This window comes from Cygnus atratus, chromosome 2 (genome assembly GCF_013377495.2).
Source record: "Cygnus atratus isolate AKBS03 ecotype Queensland, Australia chromosome 2, CAtr_DNAZoo_HiC_assembly, whole genome shotgun sequence".
NCBI classification, from domain to species: Eukaryota; Metazoa; Chordata; class Aves; order Anseriformes; family Anatidae; genus Cygnus; species Cygnus atratus.
The window spans coordinates 54,669,039-54,687,543 of NC_066363.1; the positions used below are offsets into that span (position 1 = coordinate 54,669,039).

The 18,505-nt window shown below is 36.4% G+C and overlaps 1 long non-coding RNA gene across 1 annotated transcript in view; it reads right to left on the reverse strand.

The window, feature by feature from the left end:
* The window catches only part of LOC126913191 (uncharacterized), a 36,735-nt gene extending 20,207 nt beyond the window's left edge, over positions 1-16,528 (reverse strand). Inside the window, exons 1-2 of the long non-coding RNA XR_007707858.1 lie at positions 16,432-16,528; positions 6,622-6,786 (exon numbers count right to left, since the gene is read on the reverse strand). This is a non-coding gene — a long non-coding RNA (uncharacterized LOC126913191). The remainder of the gene's footprint in view (positions 1-6,621; positions 6,787-16,431) is intronic.
* Between the last annotated feature and the right edge of the window lie 1,977 nt (positions 16,529-18,505).

Sequence of the window (18,505 nt, forward strand, 5' to 3'; positions counted from 1 at the left end):
TACTATGAGCCTTTCCAAATTTGGACTCTAGGTATAAAGAAGAAAAAAAAAACAGCTTTTCTTGAATTTGTCTAGCCCTTAAATTTTCACACATAACCGCATTATATCAATATATGTAATTTATTCTATATAAAGAGCTAGTCCTATCACTTCCATGTGAATGCAAATTGTGACCTTTTTTCCTCACTATCAGCCAGGAGAAATTTGGAGTTCTTATGTTAGCAGCTACATGAACCTGGACTTTTTAATAATTGGCCCTTCTATATTAAGTTGTTTCAAATTGCCTCCTAAAGTGAAATAATTTGTCACATACATGATCTGAGCCATAGTCTTGATTTAGAATGACTAATAAAGAATGACAAGATGTCCTCATAATTTTTGGAAGCCTTTCTGAGTCATGACCTGTGTTAGAATTAAAGTTAGAATAGTTCAGTTGGAAAGTACCAACAAATATCAAGTTCAACTGGCTGACTACTTCAGGGTTAATCAATCAAAAGTTAAAGCATGCCAATGGCATTATCCAAATCTCTCTTGTACGCTGACAATTGTGGGTCATGAACCACCTTGCTAGGAAGCCTGTTCCAGTGTTTGAATGCCCTTACAGCACAGAAATTTTTTTTGATATCAGGTCTGAAGTCCCCAAGTGCAGCTTTGTGCCACTCCCGTGCATCCTGTCATGGATTACCAGGGAGAAGAGGTTGGCACCTTCCTCTCCATTTCCCCTCCTCAGAAAGTTATAGAGGGCAATGAGGTCATGTTGCTTTTTTGGCTGTGCCATTCATTCATGCTTTTAGACAAGTTTCCCTAGTCATGTTTTAAAAGTTGCTTTGTGGTTTCATGTTTTATATTCCTTAGGCAGGATAAAACCCTTATTCTTCAGAAATCTTCATATCCTATGATTAATACTAGTGCATGGGTGCTCAGGGAGATGTGTGTGCATGGCTGCCACCTTTGTCTGCTTGGAATTGGATTACCAGAGAAATAGCACTAGCTTCTTCAGGGTGAGTGGAGGCTCTTTAGCAGAAATTGTGTCTACCTCATTCCCCTGTGCAACTAAGGCATGTCGGGTTTGTAATGCGCTTACTTCGCTCAGATTCTAACACTTTGAAAGTCTGCAGTTTCCTAACCAAGTGTCAATCAACTTTGCCAACAGCAATACATTTTATTATTATTATTATTATTATTATTATTATTATTATTATTATTATTATTTGTTCAGGTGGATCAGTCACATATTCATATGTTTCATTTTAAAGGAATCACACAGTCTCCCTCTAAACAAATGTAGGTGTGGTGTCACTGCCTTAGTGACTACCTTATACCTCAAATTCTGCTCAAATACTGGGGAGTAGAGGAGAGGTGGGGGCTGGAGAAAGGGTTCTTCCACTCTCCCCTTCTTTCTTCTCCCACCAATTCCTTAAGAGGGTTTGTTAGAACATTTTTCTTAATTTTTTTTTTTCCAATGTGATGCTATTTTTGTCTACTCATATTTATGTCCTACAGTTGCCAGGTTAGCTGACCCAGGAGCACATGTCTGCTCTACTCCCTGGGCAGATCACACTACCATCTCTGCCAGGCAGGAAGTGGTAAATACATTTGAGGATTAGGGTAGGACCACTAGTAAACATTAGTAGCATATTTGTTAATCGATGGGAAATTACCAGAATGATATATAGCTGGAATGAAATGTGACATCTCTGAGTTTTGAGCTCTAAGAGGTTAAGAAAGCAGAGCAAGTAAAATGAAAAGGACGTTGATTTGGTGCCATCAGTTCTAACAGAGAACTACCTAATCGTAGCCAAAAAGAGTCCATGGAGAGCAGATCCCAGGAATGTAGCCTGAAGCCTCAGGCTTTGGAGAAGGGCCAACCATAAGGCTCCCCTCCTTAACTTGAGTCCATTCACTAGGACACAGAGACCATTTACGGATGCTAAATTTTACTTAGTGGTTATGTTGCAAAAGCCAAAAATAAATTGATTTGTTATTTAAACTTCACAAACGTAGTTCACATTTGTTTAGAGCTAAGGTTTCCAGACCTGTCAGTGACTGCAAGATAAGATGTTTTGGGGAACAGACTAATTATCTTTTCAGGCTTTTGTGTAACATGGTTGTTGACATTTGCATATCATGGATTCTATAGTATATTTTTGTGTATACTGGGTATACTAATGTTCTTTAAGCAACAAAGTGGTAAATTTTATGAAAGAAGAAACAGCTGTGCTCCTAAGTGTCCCCTGTACTATGAGTACAGGATGTCCATTATTCAAGTTTGCTGCATAATACAGGTATTTATTTTTAATTTGCCTGAATGACTGTGGTTGGAAAATATTTGGTGAAATTAGTAATACCAGGTTATAGGAGGAATAAACCATCTAGGAAGGAACCCTAAGACAAATTTAATACATATATATAAGAATATATCATACTTATGTAAATATTTGTTACTTTTTTTTTCTTAATTTCCTATCACAGAAAGATAGTTATTTTCACACATCATGTAACTTAAGTAGTTATTTACCTGTTTTAATAGGGAGCTGGGAGTGTCAGGAAATAGAAGGAATGAAAACTACAGAATACACTGGAATTTTTGACTTTAGTATCAAGAATAACGTAGCATATGTGGTACAGGATGAAAGAGAAAGGCTTTGTCAATGTACCTTATATATTTCATGAAGCTAATTTTGCTGGAATTGCATATAAAGAAATGGAAAATAAGTGGCATTCCTGTTTTGCTGCAGGATTTTGTTTTTTCTTGTAATTCCTTTTCATTTTCCTTGAATGACTGACAGCCATAGTAGTGTTTAAGAATGCATCAGGAATGTACTTTATCTCCCAATTGCTATCTCACTTTAAAATATTTTGGTTCACATCCTGAAATATTTAATTTAATATCCTGGACTGTATAAACTACTTTTTGTGTGTGTCTGTGTATGTGTCCCATATCCAGTTAAAGCTAAATCAGACGAGTTGCTCCAGAGGTACACCTAAAGCACTTTAACCACTAGTGCTTGCTCAGTCTAGGCAGCCAGACTAAAGCTACTCCATAATAAAATCCTTCTTTTCTTTCCCCTTTCTCTTATGAGAACTGAGAGGGGTAAAAGTGTCTTTTTTTTTTGTGTTCTTTTTTTTTTTTTTTTTAATCTCTCAGTTTATAGATTTCAGATTACTACTGATTATAGATTACATCTGTGTAGTATCATGTTCATTCAGAGGAGCATCATTTTCAGGCTGGCTAGACCTACCTTCTTGTTTTTTATTATTTATGTATTTTTAATTTATTTCAATGGTGTAACTATAATGCTGACTAAGGATGGAAGTCTTGGTGTACAGATTAGCCCAGTGTGGCACTCTTTTACTAGTAAGAGAAGATTATGATTTGTAAACATATCAGTGAAACTAAATATGTTTATAACTTCATGTTTTGGGTTAGTCTTGGGTAACAGCCAAATTTCCACCTAGTTGCATGCTCCCCCCTCACCTTCCTCTCTCTCTCTCTTCTCCCCTACCCCATTGGGATTGAGGGAAGAAAAGAGAAAGAAAATGACTGAGAAAGCCTCTGGGCTGAGATAAAGACGGGGAGATTGCCTACCTGTTACTGCTGCAGGCAAAACAGACTTGACTTGGGGAAAATGAATTTAATTGACTGCCAATTAGAATAAAGATATAATTACTGATTTGTGAAGGGGAAAACAAAGACAAAGATTAAAACAACACCTTTTCTTCCCGCTTTTCCCCAAACCAACTTCAGTCCTTCACTCCAGACTCCTGAGGTGCACAGGAAGACTGGGAATGGAAGCTGCTCAGTCCATAACAGCTCCTCTCTACTGCTCCTTCATCCTCACTTTTCCCTTGCTCCAGCTGGGTCCTTTTCATGGGCTACAGTTGCTGACAAGAAAATCTGCTCTGGTATAAGCTCTGCATGGTATACCAGGCTCTAGTATAGGCTGCTGTTCCTTCAAGCATATCCATCTGCTCCAGTGTAGGGTTGTCTCTGAGCTGCAGTGAATGTCTGCACTGGTGCAGGTCATCCATGGGCTGTATGGAATCTCTGCTCTGGCACATGGAGCACCACCACTTTTTCCTCCTCCTTCTCCTCTTCCTTCTCTGTCCTTGGTGTTCCCTTTATATTTCACTTGCATTCATTCATGCATTCATTCATTCTCTTCTCCTCCTTTCTCTTTGTGACGTTTTCTGTCTTATACAAGTTTTCACAGAGGCACCACAAACTGGTGCTGGTGGGCTAAGCTTTGGCCTCTCTGGTGGGTCTGGCTTGAACTGGCAGTCCCTGGTCTCTTTCCACAGATGCTGCCCCTACACCCTCCCTTACCAACAGCTTGTCACCCCCACACAATACACTTCTTTAAGTTTGAAAGCCTATGTGGTGATCTGCAGGGTGAAAGGGGTAAATGTTGACTGTCTTTTTATGCTGTCCCACAGTAAGAGTGTGGTAGTTCTCAGCCAGCAATCAGGAAGGAAGTAAAAAGAGATATGTGTTATTGTACACAGATTTATTTAACAACTATAGAAGATACACTTAAAGTAAATGACAACTTATTCAATATTTTTAGTAGTCCCTGTTTCCACTTTGCATACTTTAGACATCTAATTTATACTAGTTTTAGGTGAGTTGGTAGGGTTTAAGTTGCATGTGGCTGGAAGAAGCTTAGAGTGTATGAGATTTCCTAGAAAGAGAGCACAAATTTTTGGTCAGAAAACAAGAATGCTGCTTTAGCCCAAAATATTTTTAGAATACAAATTGTAGTCTACAGAACTTAGTATGGGCAAACATGCATTAAATTAGGAACCATGAATAGCATAAAATGAACAAAAGAAGTAATGCACAAAAGTGATGCCTTAGGCTATACATGGAAAGCACCATTCTTTGTTGTAATTTCACTGAATGTCATTACTGTCAGAAGACCTCTCACTCAAATCATGTCTACTGTATATTTCTGAGGGTAATCATTTATTGTGAGAATATCCAAATGTGCAGTATCTGGTAGGAATTAGGACTGTGCACTCCTGCAGAATAACTAACAGAAAGGGTGGAAAGAGTGGATCCATGAATTTTTCATTCACAATTACTCTCTCTATTAGGTAGTTATTAATGTTTGTATATTAGTTTCACATGGACTTCTCTGCTTCAAATATTTGAGAAGAAAAGATTCAAATAAATATGGTTTAATGGCAGGTACTTCTTAGCGTGCTTTTTTTTCTTTTTTGGGAAATCAATGATTGTGACAGCTGATTTATAGCCTTGAAGACTGAAGATCAGTCTCTACTTCCACACAGTAAAATAAACGGTGTAAATTTTGTTAGTTTTTTTCAACATACCTCAGTGACCACTGGTCACTGTTAGTAGTTCATGATCATCTAGGCCTAGTATTCTGCAAAGGATTTGTAACTTCCAGTGAGAGGTGAACATGAGAATTAAGTATCAAAATGAGAGTTAGGCATGTGAGACTTAGCAAATCTGCATCTTCACCTTATTTTTTCAACTCTTTAAACACACCTATACTTACGCAAACCAGTGTAGTCCTGGACCATGCAAACTAGAGACATTGTAAATAGTTCCAGGACTGTATGTAATGTACTTATAACAGTACATGCCTGAAAGATGATATTTATTAGTTTAAGAGCACCACATTGATAGCTCAGCTTTGGTGCTTGAGTTCCCCTAACTGATCCATGTACATGTTCTGAGCTGGATCTGCTGAGACTTTTCATACTGCATTGTTATTTTGCTTTCAGACACCACACAACATCTGCTAAGTTGTTGCAATGATACATTTAGATGTATAGGGAACAGACTGAAATGAACTTGTTCCAAAAAAAAAAAAGTCACTGCTCTACATTTGAAATGATTTTCTAGATTATTTTTCTCATATCTTAGCAGTTTCCTGCACTATCAAGTAGTGCTATAAGTGTTTCTAAACATATAGATAAATGTTTATATTTCTAAAAGTATGTGAATTCTAAAATGAATATTGCTTTTTAAGAGAATATCTCTGTTTATTGTGTTCTTGTGGAGAAAGACTTTTCATGAGTCATTAGTTTTTTTTTTTTTTCTTTTGACAACTAAAGCTTAGAATAAAAAACACTGAGGATATATTCAGGTTTTCATGCTTTAAAATGCTGAGAGAACTTGGATTGCTACATAGAATAATATACTTTAATTGGTCAAAATGGTGATGGAAAAATGTTGTTTTTAGTTTGTGTCCTGAAATATATAGAGAGACCTTTCATTATGCTTCATATAATATGGTTTTGACTGCTAGGCTGTGCCGCAAATGATGCATAAATAAGTCATTTAAAATGTTTTTCATTGTGTGCCATCTGATAACTGGGAAGGTATTCTGATTTCCTCCTGAAGGGTGAGTTCTTGTAACTGCACATCTGCACTCAGACTGGTAGCATCCAGCTTTTGCCACTCACTTTATGAAACAAGTTACTCCTGACATGAGACAACAGTGCAGAAATACCAGTGCTTATTCCACTCCCATGAATTCAAGAGTGGTAACACATTTCTCTATGAGGTAAATGTTACACTTCAAAAATAGTGTCGCAACATATTAAATACTGTGTATCAGTTAGAAAGTGCAATTTGTTAATGTCACTTACATGATGCAGAAGTTCAGCAATATTTATGCAGACATCATAGCCAATTTCACCGTTGGAAGAGCTCTTGGCCTTCTTTCAGGAGGGCATTATCAATTGATGTTTTGCTGTTTCTGCTTTGCTTCCACATGGTTTGAAGTACATGCTACTTTTCTCCTATTTGTCCACCTACAAAATTGAAGGCATAGCTGAATTGACTTGATTTACCTAATTAAGTAGCTATGAGACAGATAATTTCAGCTTCAAGAGGTACACCAAAATACACTTGATTGCGGTCCTTGTTTGTTTCTTTTTCCGCTTATTGGACCTGCTTATTTTTAATCTTCTTATCTGCTCTGGTGACTAGGATACATCACCACTATAACTGATATGTAGATAAAGAAAATGTACTGCCCCACCCCTGATAAAGAAAACAGGAGAACAAGTTACAACTGACATGGAAAAGGCTGAGGTACTCAACTTTTTGCTTCTGTTTTCAATGGTAATCAGTCTTCTCACATTGCTGAAGCTTCTGAACCTCAAGGAAGGAGCTTACGGAACAAAGTCCCTCTCATTGTAAGAGGACATCAGGTTCAAGACCACCTGATGCATATGAGCATACACAAGACCTTGGAATATGATGAGATGCAATCCAGGGTCCTGAGGAAATTGGGTTATATAATCACTAAGCCACTGTCCATCATATCTGAAAACTCATGACCACCAGGAGAAGTCCCCGGGGACTGGAGAAAAGGGAAACATCTCACCTAAAAATGGGTGCATTTTTAAAAAGGTTAATAAGGAGGACCCTGGAAACTACTGATGAGTCTGGCTTACCTCTGTGCCCAGGAAGATTGTGGAACAGATCCTCCTGGAAGCTATGTTGGGCATACAGAAGACAAAGAGTTGATAAGATACAGCAAACCTGGCTTCACCAAGGGCAATTTGCACCTGTCTAGTTAGATGGTCTTCTACAATAGAGCGACTGTGACTTCTGTAATTCCTTTGACATGGTTGCACACAACATCTTTATCTCTAAATTGGAGCAGTATGGATTTAATGGATGGACTATTGGATGGATAAGAAATTGTCTGGATGGCTGAATCTGAAGAGTTACAGTCAACAGCTCAGTGTCCAAATGGAGGCCCATGACAAGTGCTGTCCCTCGGGGGCCTATATTGGGACTGGTAGTGTTTAATATCTTTGTTAATGACATAGACAGTGGCATTGAGTGCTCCCTCAGCAAGTTTACAGATGACACCAAGCTGAGTGGTGCAGTTGATAAGACAGCATGAAGGGATGTCATCCATAGGGACCTTGACACACTTTGGGGGTGGGCCCATGTGAAACTCATGAAGTTCAGTCTGGGCCGGGGCAATCACCAATATCAATACAGGCTGAATTACGAATTGATTGAGAGCAACTCTTCAGAGAAGTACTTGGGGATACTAATAAGAAATTGGATATGAGCCATCAGTTGGTGCTTGCAGCTGTGAAAGCCTGGGCTACATGAAATGAAGAGTGGCTGGAAGGTCAAAGAAGGGGATTCTCCCCCTCTACTCCACTTTTGTGAGACTCCATCTAAAGTACTGCATCCAGATCTAGGGTGCTTAACACAAGAAAGACATGGACCTGTTAGAGTGGGTCCAGAGGTGGGACCCACAATTGTTAGAAGATTGTAACACCTTTCCTTTGAAGAAAGGATTAGAGAATTGGGGTTGCTTAGCCTGGGGAAAAGAAGACTCCAGGGAAATCTTATTGCAACCTTTCAATAAGTAAGGGGGGCTTATAAGAAGAATGGAGAGAGTCTTTTTACTAGGGCCTCCAGTGATAGGACAAGAGGTAACCATTTTAAACTGAAAAAGGGTAGAAATAGTTTAGACTTAACACATACATTTTTTACTGTGAGGACGATGAGACACTGTAACAGGTTGCCCAGAGAAGTTGCTGATGTTTTACAACCCTGGATGTATACATTCCTGGAAGTGTAGAAGGTCAGGTTGAGCAAATTGGCCTACTGGAAGTTGTTCCTGTCCATGCTACAATGTTGGACTTGATGATTAAAGGTTCCTTCCAACCCAAACCGTTAGCTAATTTAATATTTAGCTACTTTAGCTACTGTTTAGCTACTTTAAGATTTAAGTATGTGTTTTTAAGTTCCATTTCACTTGCAGTGGTATCCTATATCAGTTTGTACTTGCATGAATAATTCAGTTTGACCATGATTTGCAGGCATACCTAAAGAATCAACTCATCACCTTTTTCCTCTTTTTCCTGTGTCCTAGTTTTGGCTAGGATAGAGTTAATTTTCCTCCTAGTAGCTGGTGTGGTGCTGTGTTTTGGGTTGGTGTTTTGAGAATAATGTTGATTACATGCTGACATTTTAATTGTTGCAGAGCAATGCGTACACTAAGTCGAGGACTTTTCAGCTTCTCATGCTTCCCTGACAGTGAGGAGGCTGGGAGTGAATGAGGAGCTTGGAGGGGACAGAACCAGGACAGCTAACCCAAACTGGCCAAAGTGATATTCCACACCATGTGATGTCATGATGAACAATTAATATAAGGTGGCTGGCTGGGGTGGGAGTGGGGGGCACTGCTCAGGGATAGGCTGGGCATTGGTCAGCGGGTGGTGAGCAATTGCATTGGCATCACTTGCTTTGTACATATTATTATTATTATTTTCATTGTTATTATATTTTCTTTTTCTTTTCCATCCTATTAAACTACCTTTATCTGAACCAACAAGCTTTTTTTTTTTTCTTTTTTTTTTTTCCCCCTCTGATTCTCTCCCAGAGTGAATGTCTGTGTGACGCTTAGCTGCTTGCTGGGTTAAACCACAACATCCTGTTTGGCAAATAGAAGTTGTTTTGTTCTTTTTAAAAATTAGCTGCATGATAAATCCCCTTCATTAACCATAGTTCTTTCTAATGGTTTGTGCTGTAGCAGAGACAGCAGTTCTGAATATATTCTAGATACATACAGCAAAAAGCTACACTTACATAATAATAATTATGCTGCATGAAAGACATGGCACCATCTTTTATTTTCTTTCTGTATCTTAAAATTTGCCAAATTGGTGCACGTGTGAAATAGCCTCTAACCTTAAAAACAACAAAGAAACAACAAAACAAAACTAAAAAAATAATCAATCAAAGAAAAAACCTTCAAGAATCTCTCTGCTTTCTTGTAAGTGTATTTAACCATTCCCGATCAGTAATTCAAGAATCTTGAATTCAGAAATGATAGTCAAACTAAATTACTTTGTCATGTAATCAGTAATGTATGTATTAGTTCACCCTAAAATCATTAGCTATCCTGTACAATACAGTGCATTCTAAAGTTGTAACAAGACATAATGCCAGTAGATGGACACAAATTTATGATATCCATGATGTACCTATACAATTTCCACATAAGTTCTCAGTATGGTGACCATGTTCTACTTATTTCTTTGTATTGAATGGTATTTCCTATTTGTTTTCATTGCCCTACTTCTACATGGCCTCTGCTAGATTTTCTTTCTGGTTCTGTACTTACAGTTTTGTTAGGTTTCTAAAAGTATTTCTTATTCCAACAAAATAAATGAAAATCTGATGTTTTAAACTATAGGATGCCTTAGAACAAGAGCATGGAGGTGTTGGGAAAGTCACCCAGCCAACCAATTCATCAATATTTACTTCAGTGCTCCATCTAGCCAGTTCATTCTGAAGGTCTTTTCAAGGTCCTGATAATCCACTTCAGATTTAGCTGGCTATTTCTACTCCTTCCCTCCTTCCCTCCTTCCTTCTTCTTTACTTCCTTTCACTCAACCTACCTGTATGCTGTACTTTGAAGAATGTAAAATTTTATGTGCCAAAATCAATGGGATTTGTGTGCATTTTTAAACTTTTCTACCTTACTGTACTGAAGTCCTGATACAGCAAAGCAGAGAGCTACATACTCTATTAAAGTTAAGCCCTAGGATTAATATTTGTGAATAGTTTCAAAGCATCTGGTTGAAGCAGTATGGTACAGAAACTAACTAACTTTATTATACCTCAGTTTACAGTTTTTATTACTTGTGTTTTACATTGAAAAATGAGAAAATTTGAATTATCATTTGAATATCCTTAAGAGTCATAGAAGTGTGGGACTCTATTCTGTACATCTAAAACTTAAGTGGGTAAATAACTTCAGCTTAATTATCATCAACATTACATTAATGTGCAGAAATTTCTTTTTTACAAAGTTAAAATTCTGAGAATTCACTTATATACATGCTTCACTATTTTAGATGTTTCATTGATAGAAAGATACCTCTCATGCCAAGAATTATTCTGAAGGGATGTTATCCAGGATTTTGCCAAAAATTCTGGCATAGTCTTCTTTATCCTTGTCACAGTTTTCTTTTTATGTGGATGTTGTTTGTTTTGCTTGCCTAGCTTGTTAGTATCTGGATATGCACATTTTCTTAGCCTTTCACTTGTGTCCCAGATGTATAACCATGTTTTGTATTATCTCTGTGTTAATTCCTAGAGTGCTGTGTCATTGCATAGCTGTTATGTGCCAGACTTGAAGAATTCTAGGAAATATAAACCTGAATTCCTGAATATCAATGCCACATTGTTCTCATGCTAGAAATATTCCGATTATCACATTCAAGACCTTGCTTCATAGACAAGCTCAAGGAAATTTTAATGACTAATAAAAGCTGCTGTATGTTCTATTTTGGATGTGAAAACATTTATTTATTTATTTACTTTAATCTAGCAAAGCCAAAACATACCATCCTTACCTAGGTATCAATATGTTATCATGGTCCCATATTTCAGAGCATTTCCTTTAATGATGCACAAGAGGTAATCTGAGTAACCCTAGTATTTTCTCCAGTTTCCCTTCATAGAAAAAAGGAAGGGAATGGAAGGGAGGGGAAAGGAAGGGAAGGGAAAAAATGCAGCAACACATTGTTTTCCACATTGCTGTGATTTAGATTACACTGATGTTAATAGTGTTGAATGTCTTTATATTACTACCAAATCCTCATCTTTAAAGAAATTCCATTTACTGAAGGCCTACCTGTTACTCCTTTTATAATTCTTGTCTTTGTTGTATGCAATTCTCTAGACACTGAGAATTATTTTATCCTGTGTTAATTGTGAAACTGGAAATGTACGTGGCCTTCTTCAGCATTTCAATTACAGACTCATCAGACAGAACTAGCTGGTCAAGTACTATACCTAGACTGTCAAGTTTTTGACCCAATATGTTTCCAAACAAATCAGGCTAGATTTTGAACTGTTCAAATGCAAAAATTGTATCCCTTGTCTGGGTTTTTGTAGTTTGTCAGGTCAAAATTGTTTTGACTGGAACTAATTACTTTAGATTTTTGAATTTGTTGGACTACAAATCAATCAAATTGGTAAAATTGTGTGATAATTTTCTATAAAATCTTTTCAAAGACTTGTGAAGTGCTTAGTAGATTCAGGATGCAACTTTTTTTTTGTTTGTTTGTTTTGATTCTTTTTTCCTCCCCAGTGTCAGAAGACAACAAGAAGGCAGATATAGTCTGTGCTTTTTGAAGTTTATTTAAACTTACGTCCAAAAATTTTCTTTGTAATTTCTGTTAAAGAACTTCAGCATCTCTATTTGTTTGTAAAAGTAATCAGCAAGAAAAAATATATAGTGAACTAAGATATTATGCTAGCATTCTATCTACTTTGCCATGATAAAGAAAGAGATAAAATTTCTAACATTGCATGTCATACAGACACTAAGGATATTTTAGTTTGATAACCCAGAATGCCTCTGGGCACTACCTGTTCTAGCAGGCAGCAATGCCTTAAATTTAACCAGTGCTGATCTCTACAGAAATAGGACAGGCTGCAGCCATCTTTTTAGTGTATTGGAACCACTTTTGACGCTAGACCACTTTGATTTCTGTTATAATTTATGTATCTTTACACACATGTTATTGTTAATCAATATTAAACACATAAATACTAAACAAAAAACCCTTAACAGGGGAAATTTGATCCTTCTAGTATGCTTCCCACCATGTGCAAACATACAGGACAAATGAGGCTATAGGCCTTAATCTAGAAAAAGCAGTGCTCAGTCATTCTCCTTCTGCTTCAGAATATTTTGTTACTTTTTTCTCTCTGTCCAGGCCTATAGGTATTTGCCCATATAAAATTCTTTCCCATTTCTCATGCCAATATTTTTGTTATGGTAGGTTGTTTTTTGGGGGCTCTCCCACAGCTGCTTAAAGAGTAGTTGAATTCTGAGAGGTGACTCCCTGAAGAATGTTACTGTGTAATTCTGTGGTTTTTCTATAAAAAGAAAGGATCTTATTTTTAATTAATTTATTTTTTTCCCTAATGATCTTTCCTGTACAACAAACCTTGGGATATAGGCAGCAACCTTTCAGTCTTGTGCTTGGTCATAAATAGCATAGATTCCACAACAGGAGTTTAGTAAGTAATTTGGTCAGTCATTGGCAAGGCAGAATAACAACCCATATACAACAATACCAAGGAGAAAAAACATATATTTTCATGTCTATGTAGGAATATTTTACTTATACTTGGCCTGAAATGCTAGGAGCCAAGGGATATTTTCACACAGACTGTTCTCAAGAATTTTGATTTTGATGGGCATCTTGATTACTCTCACACAGGCACGTACTATGATCAGGAGTGCTTTTGCAAAGTTAGAGGCTATATTTGCACGTCTACTACCATCATAAAGGTTGGACAGAGGGCTGTGTGATAGCAAACAGTACTGTATGCCTGAAGATATCCTCAGTGAAGTACAACAAACAGAATTGGCAGAAAATGCATATGCAATTCATGCAATGCATAGCTTACTTCATTCTGCTTTTATTCTCTAGTATTCTAGGTGGCTTGTTTGGATGTCACAGTGAGCAGCTGAGACAGAACTGGGAATTTAATATTTAATATATTTAATATAAGGGTATTGAATATTACCCTAAGTACTTCATATCCGAAGAACATTACATGGTTCACCCATTAATTTTCCTCCTGTATTCAGTGGGAGTAAAATACAAATATTCTATGCACATAACTTATAAGTATTTGTTTTTTATTACAGAAATAAGAAGATATGCTTTCATATAAAGAGGGAGCAGCTCCAATTTCTTGCCAAGAAAGTGTCGTTTAATAACTGCTTTTCTAAACAGAACTGCTCTGCTAGTTGTGAGTTTCCCACTGCTCTAGTTAGCCCTAAGTTTTGGTCAAAGCTTTACTGTGCTGTGTTTCTCTCTTACTGTGAATGAAAAAACTGCACACACAATGTTCAAAGAGTTAATTGAACGTATTTCCAGCTTAATTGCTGCATTGGGCCTTGCCATTAAGTGTGTTACATCATGTGACTGCTTGTATTGCTATATGAAGTGTGAGTAGTTAAGGCAAATGTCTCAACAGCATGGAACTATTTGTGTATTGGGTGTGTGGGGCAGTGGTCAGGAAACAGAGGTTACAAAGTCTATATATTTTCTGTGTATTTGGTTTTCTGTCTAATTAATTTTCACAGAAAAAAATCCATAGTGTGTTGGAACAGAGATGCTGGTCTTGCAACTGTGTTATCTGTGTTTCAGTGGAATGGCTAAGAATTGGTCACAGCTGAACTGGATTGCCTCAAATGGGCTACCACTCAACGTTTGACAAGTGTTGCACTATGTATGTAGATAAAGCTTCATTTTTTCCCTCTGTTACAGCTTTTTAATATCCTGGTTTTCATGTAAATACTAGGCTTGTTGAAATGTCGCTACTATTTTGGAGAAAGTAAAGACAGTGAAAATAAATTTTTAGCCAACTTAAACTTCCTTTGTTTTTATAGAACCAGTATAATTCTTAATTTTAAGAAAGTCCTGTTGATCTATACTTTAAACTGCTAAACTAAGAAAACTGATTTTTTTTTTTTAATGAGGTCCTTTTGTGGGTTTTGTGAGGAATTATAGCTTGCATTCTTTACAAAAGCAATGAATCAAAAGCTCGATTAAGTACCACTACAGTCCTCCCCCCCCCCCAATATTCCTTTTTACTCAATAAGATGCCAAAGTCAGATACAGAACATTTAAATTCTACTCTACCACCTTCTAGACTCTATTGCTGTTTTTCTGTCTGGCTATAAGGCATTTTGAATTGGCTTAATTTGTCAATAGTACTTACTAAATGGCATGAAAACCAAGCTATCGAGCATTTTCGTACAAAACCTGAGTATCACCAGAAGGGAAGCTACTTTCTATAGGATGCTTTCATCACATTGTTCAATAAATAGTTTCTAAATAAGGATAATAAAGCTTATACTAACTACAATGGAATTCTGAATAAGTTTAAAACAACATCAGACATTGTTATGCACTCCTACAGTTCCAAAACCAGCTAGAAAAACTATCCCCATCCCTGTCCCTCTCCCCTGCCCCTCTCTTCCTTCAGTCTGCACTGATTTAAAACTGCCTTGGCTGAATGGCTTCTAGCTAATCAACTCTAACTTATTTCTCATTTATGTTGCTACACTGAGCTAACACCATCATAAATGAGAAGCAAATGAGATCCCCCTGCCCTCCAACATACATGCTGATTGAACTAGGAGGAGAAAAAATTGAGCATTTATTGCAAAAATATTTCTATTATTGTAACAAAAGTGTGCTTAATGGCACTGGAAAAATATTAAAGAAATGCTTGGCCTTAATTGCATGTCTTTCAGAACCATATATTTAGTAAAGAAAATAAAAAGCATATCTTGTTTGAGAGTAGTATGACTTGTTTGAGAGTCTATCATGCGTTAGAAAATTATTGGCCTGAACAGTTTTCTAGGAAAAGAAAAAAAGTAAAAAGAAAAAAGTAAAGAAAAAGAAAAAGTAAAGAAAAAGAAAAGAAAAAGTAAAAAAGCTTGTATCCTAAAAAAAAAAGCATGTGAAGTAAGTGCTATAATCTTTTCAAGTGTGCCAGAAATTTGTTAAGTAAGCTTTTCTTTTTATGGCTACATTCTTCCAATTTCTAGCTGGAAATGTAGAATACCAAAGATACCAGGATTTATTGTACTGCATCTAAGAAAGGTCTAAGTAGAGGATTAATTAATGGAAGAGCTGTTGATTTAAGGAGCCAAAAGGGAATTAAAAAAATTCCCTATGCTCATATTTTCAGAAGTGGTAAGTACCTACTATTCATGTATGGGATTCAGAATTACTAAAAGAGGTTAGGATCTAATTCACTTTGATTTCAGTGGAAATTATATGCTTAATCTGTTGAAGGATATTTGAAATTCCCCTTACACAAACAAATATGTTTTCATGTTGTAATATCAATTTAAATATCTCACCCAATGTAATTTACAAACACAAATCCTTTAAGTGACACCAGATTAGAGCCTGATTTTGTTTATTTTCCTATAAATCCAGCTCTCCACCCTGTGCCTTCAATCATGTCACTGCATTCTTATGTTTAGTGGTAGAAATAACTACACTGTAGAAATTCAAGATACAGCTTTAGAGATTTAGTACAACCATGTTATTCACCTGCAAACACAGCTACTCTTTCAACTAAAAATAACCACACATCACTTTTCATAGTTTTGCTTTGTTGTTAGTACTTTCTCTCTCTCTTTTTTTTTCTTTTTTTTTTTCTGAATAATCATTATCATTCTTTAGAACTGATGGGCTTTGTATTTCTTTTCTCCCAGTTTAAGACAGCAGTAGACAGATGGAACTGATGTGTATAGAGTATACTTGCTAGTAGTAGAGACTGAGGCTTTCTGTACAATGCAAACTAAATCATGAAGTTTCCTGTGTCAGGAAAAGAGGAAGTTGAGGACAACAGGAAAACATTCATACCTTTTCACTTCTCCTGAAGCTCCATATCCAAGGCATAGTTGGTAGGGACTCCCCAGATGAGGAACAAGCAGCGGCCAGGATGGGGCATGGGGAGGGCAAGGCATCATGATTGACATTCAGCAGTAACTGCTGAAGAGACCAGGAAGCAGATCCCCTGTGTGAACCTCATTCTGTTCAGAAGACTTGAAATATTCTTTAGGAATTAAACTTATCACTCTTCTGTATTTAGTTTATTTTAAAATATCAGCAGAAGAGAAACTCCTGATTTATTTTCCACTTGCTTATATGTAGACTATGCATGTCGTACCACAGAAGCAGTACAATACCTTGTACTATCTGGCTATGAATAGAAAAAATGATGACTGAAAATTTCTTCTACATAGGAAGGGTGGGAATCTGATTTATAAAGAGAATGATTAGGTACAAAAGAATTGTAAAGTTTGTGCACTAACATATGTTACTATCTGAGTTATTAAATAGCTTCAGGGGAAAAAAAATGCAGTTTGCTCAGGAATCTGTTGAATAACTTGCAAATCTTTGTTACTTTTTAGCAGGAAGGCATAACTTTTTTTTTTTTTTTCTATCTTTTCCCAATTTAATTTAGTACAAAATAACTTTATAAAGAGTAGAACACTTGAGTTTATTTTCCTTATTTGTTTGTAAATTTTACTAAATCATGAAGTAATGTATTTTCCTAAATAATTTGGTAGTTCTCACACAACTTTTCCTTTTGTCAGATGATCCATCTGTCTTTTCTTTGATGTAAATTGAAATAAATAAACCATCATTCAATGTAATTCTATTTTGTAAAAACATTCAGAAGTTTCAATATTCTTCTGTTTCATTGGAGAGCACAACTCAAAATTTCAAAGGGTGTTGCAAAATATTAGAGCCAGCCCTGCTGCTTCTGCTTTTGTGCAATCTGCTTGTCATTTTTCCTGGCCTATTCATTGGTTTCCTGTTCAGGATTGCAGATAGATGGAGAGAAAGTAGAGCTTTTTCTACAGAGATATAAAAGGTATCAGGTGCCCTCCTGGTGCTTCATCCGATGGCACTGAAAGCTGATTGCGGGAGTGTTGCTTCCAGAAAAAAAGGGTTTTTTTTCCTTGCCTAATATTTGTTTAGAAAAATCTGAGGGAGAAGTAAGTTGGCTTAAGTGCAAGAGGCCGAAAGAACTAGTCTCAGGGTGTTGACACTCCTCCAGGATTTAAAAAATATTTAATGAAAACTATGTCTAGCACATAGTAGGGCCCATTTTCTCATCTGGAAAAGAAGTCAGGAAGAAATCATATGGAAGTCTTTTTGTTAGGCTGTTGGAAATCATGATTTAGGCTGTAGTATAAATAAAGTTTGTGGGAGAATCTCAGAATGACATATTGAACCATAAAATAGTAGAACCCAAAGTTCTGTATGGAGTTTTTTCCCAAGACTTTTTTTTTTTTTTTTTAAATAGAACAATACTGTTGTATTTTCAGCCCTAAATGTAACCCTGTGGTCTTAAAAACTCTGTCAGCTAACCTTCCCATTTCTCTCAGCCTTTCTGAACTTTTCTATGACGCTATAATCTCTGGTTATAGATAGTCTCAAATCCTTGGATGCAAACTGGAAAATTTAAAATGTGGGTGTAAAGTGTATGATTTGGAGCTATATCTATATTTTTACAGTATGTATGTTTCATAACTGACCCAGCTAAAAGGTAAGTTTATAATAGCATATGAAGAAAGATGTGGGGTATGTGTAAGACAGTGCAAAACTCTTAAAGACATTGCTAGTTCCTTCTTTTTGTAAGCTCTATGTTCCTCTGTATATAATCTTCTAAAAGGTCTTTCAAATTAAGAGCAAGAAAGTTGTATTGTATTCCATAACAAAGTGGACCTAATACAGCAAGACTGTTCACCAATTTCTTTTTATCCTGTATTAGCATGACCATGGAGATAAGCATTTGCTGCAGGGAAGACTAAGCTCAATTCTAGTTGTGTATTAGACAACAAAACTGCCCTTGGTTTAAGATTAGCTTGTTCAGCTAATGATTTTTCATAAAAATTTTGGTACCTTTATAGTTAGCTTCAGAAAC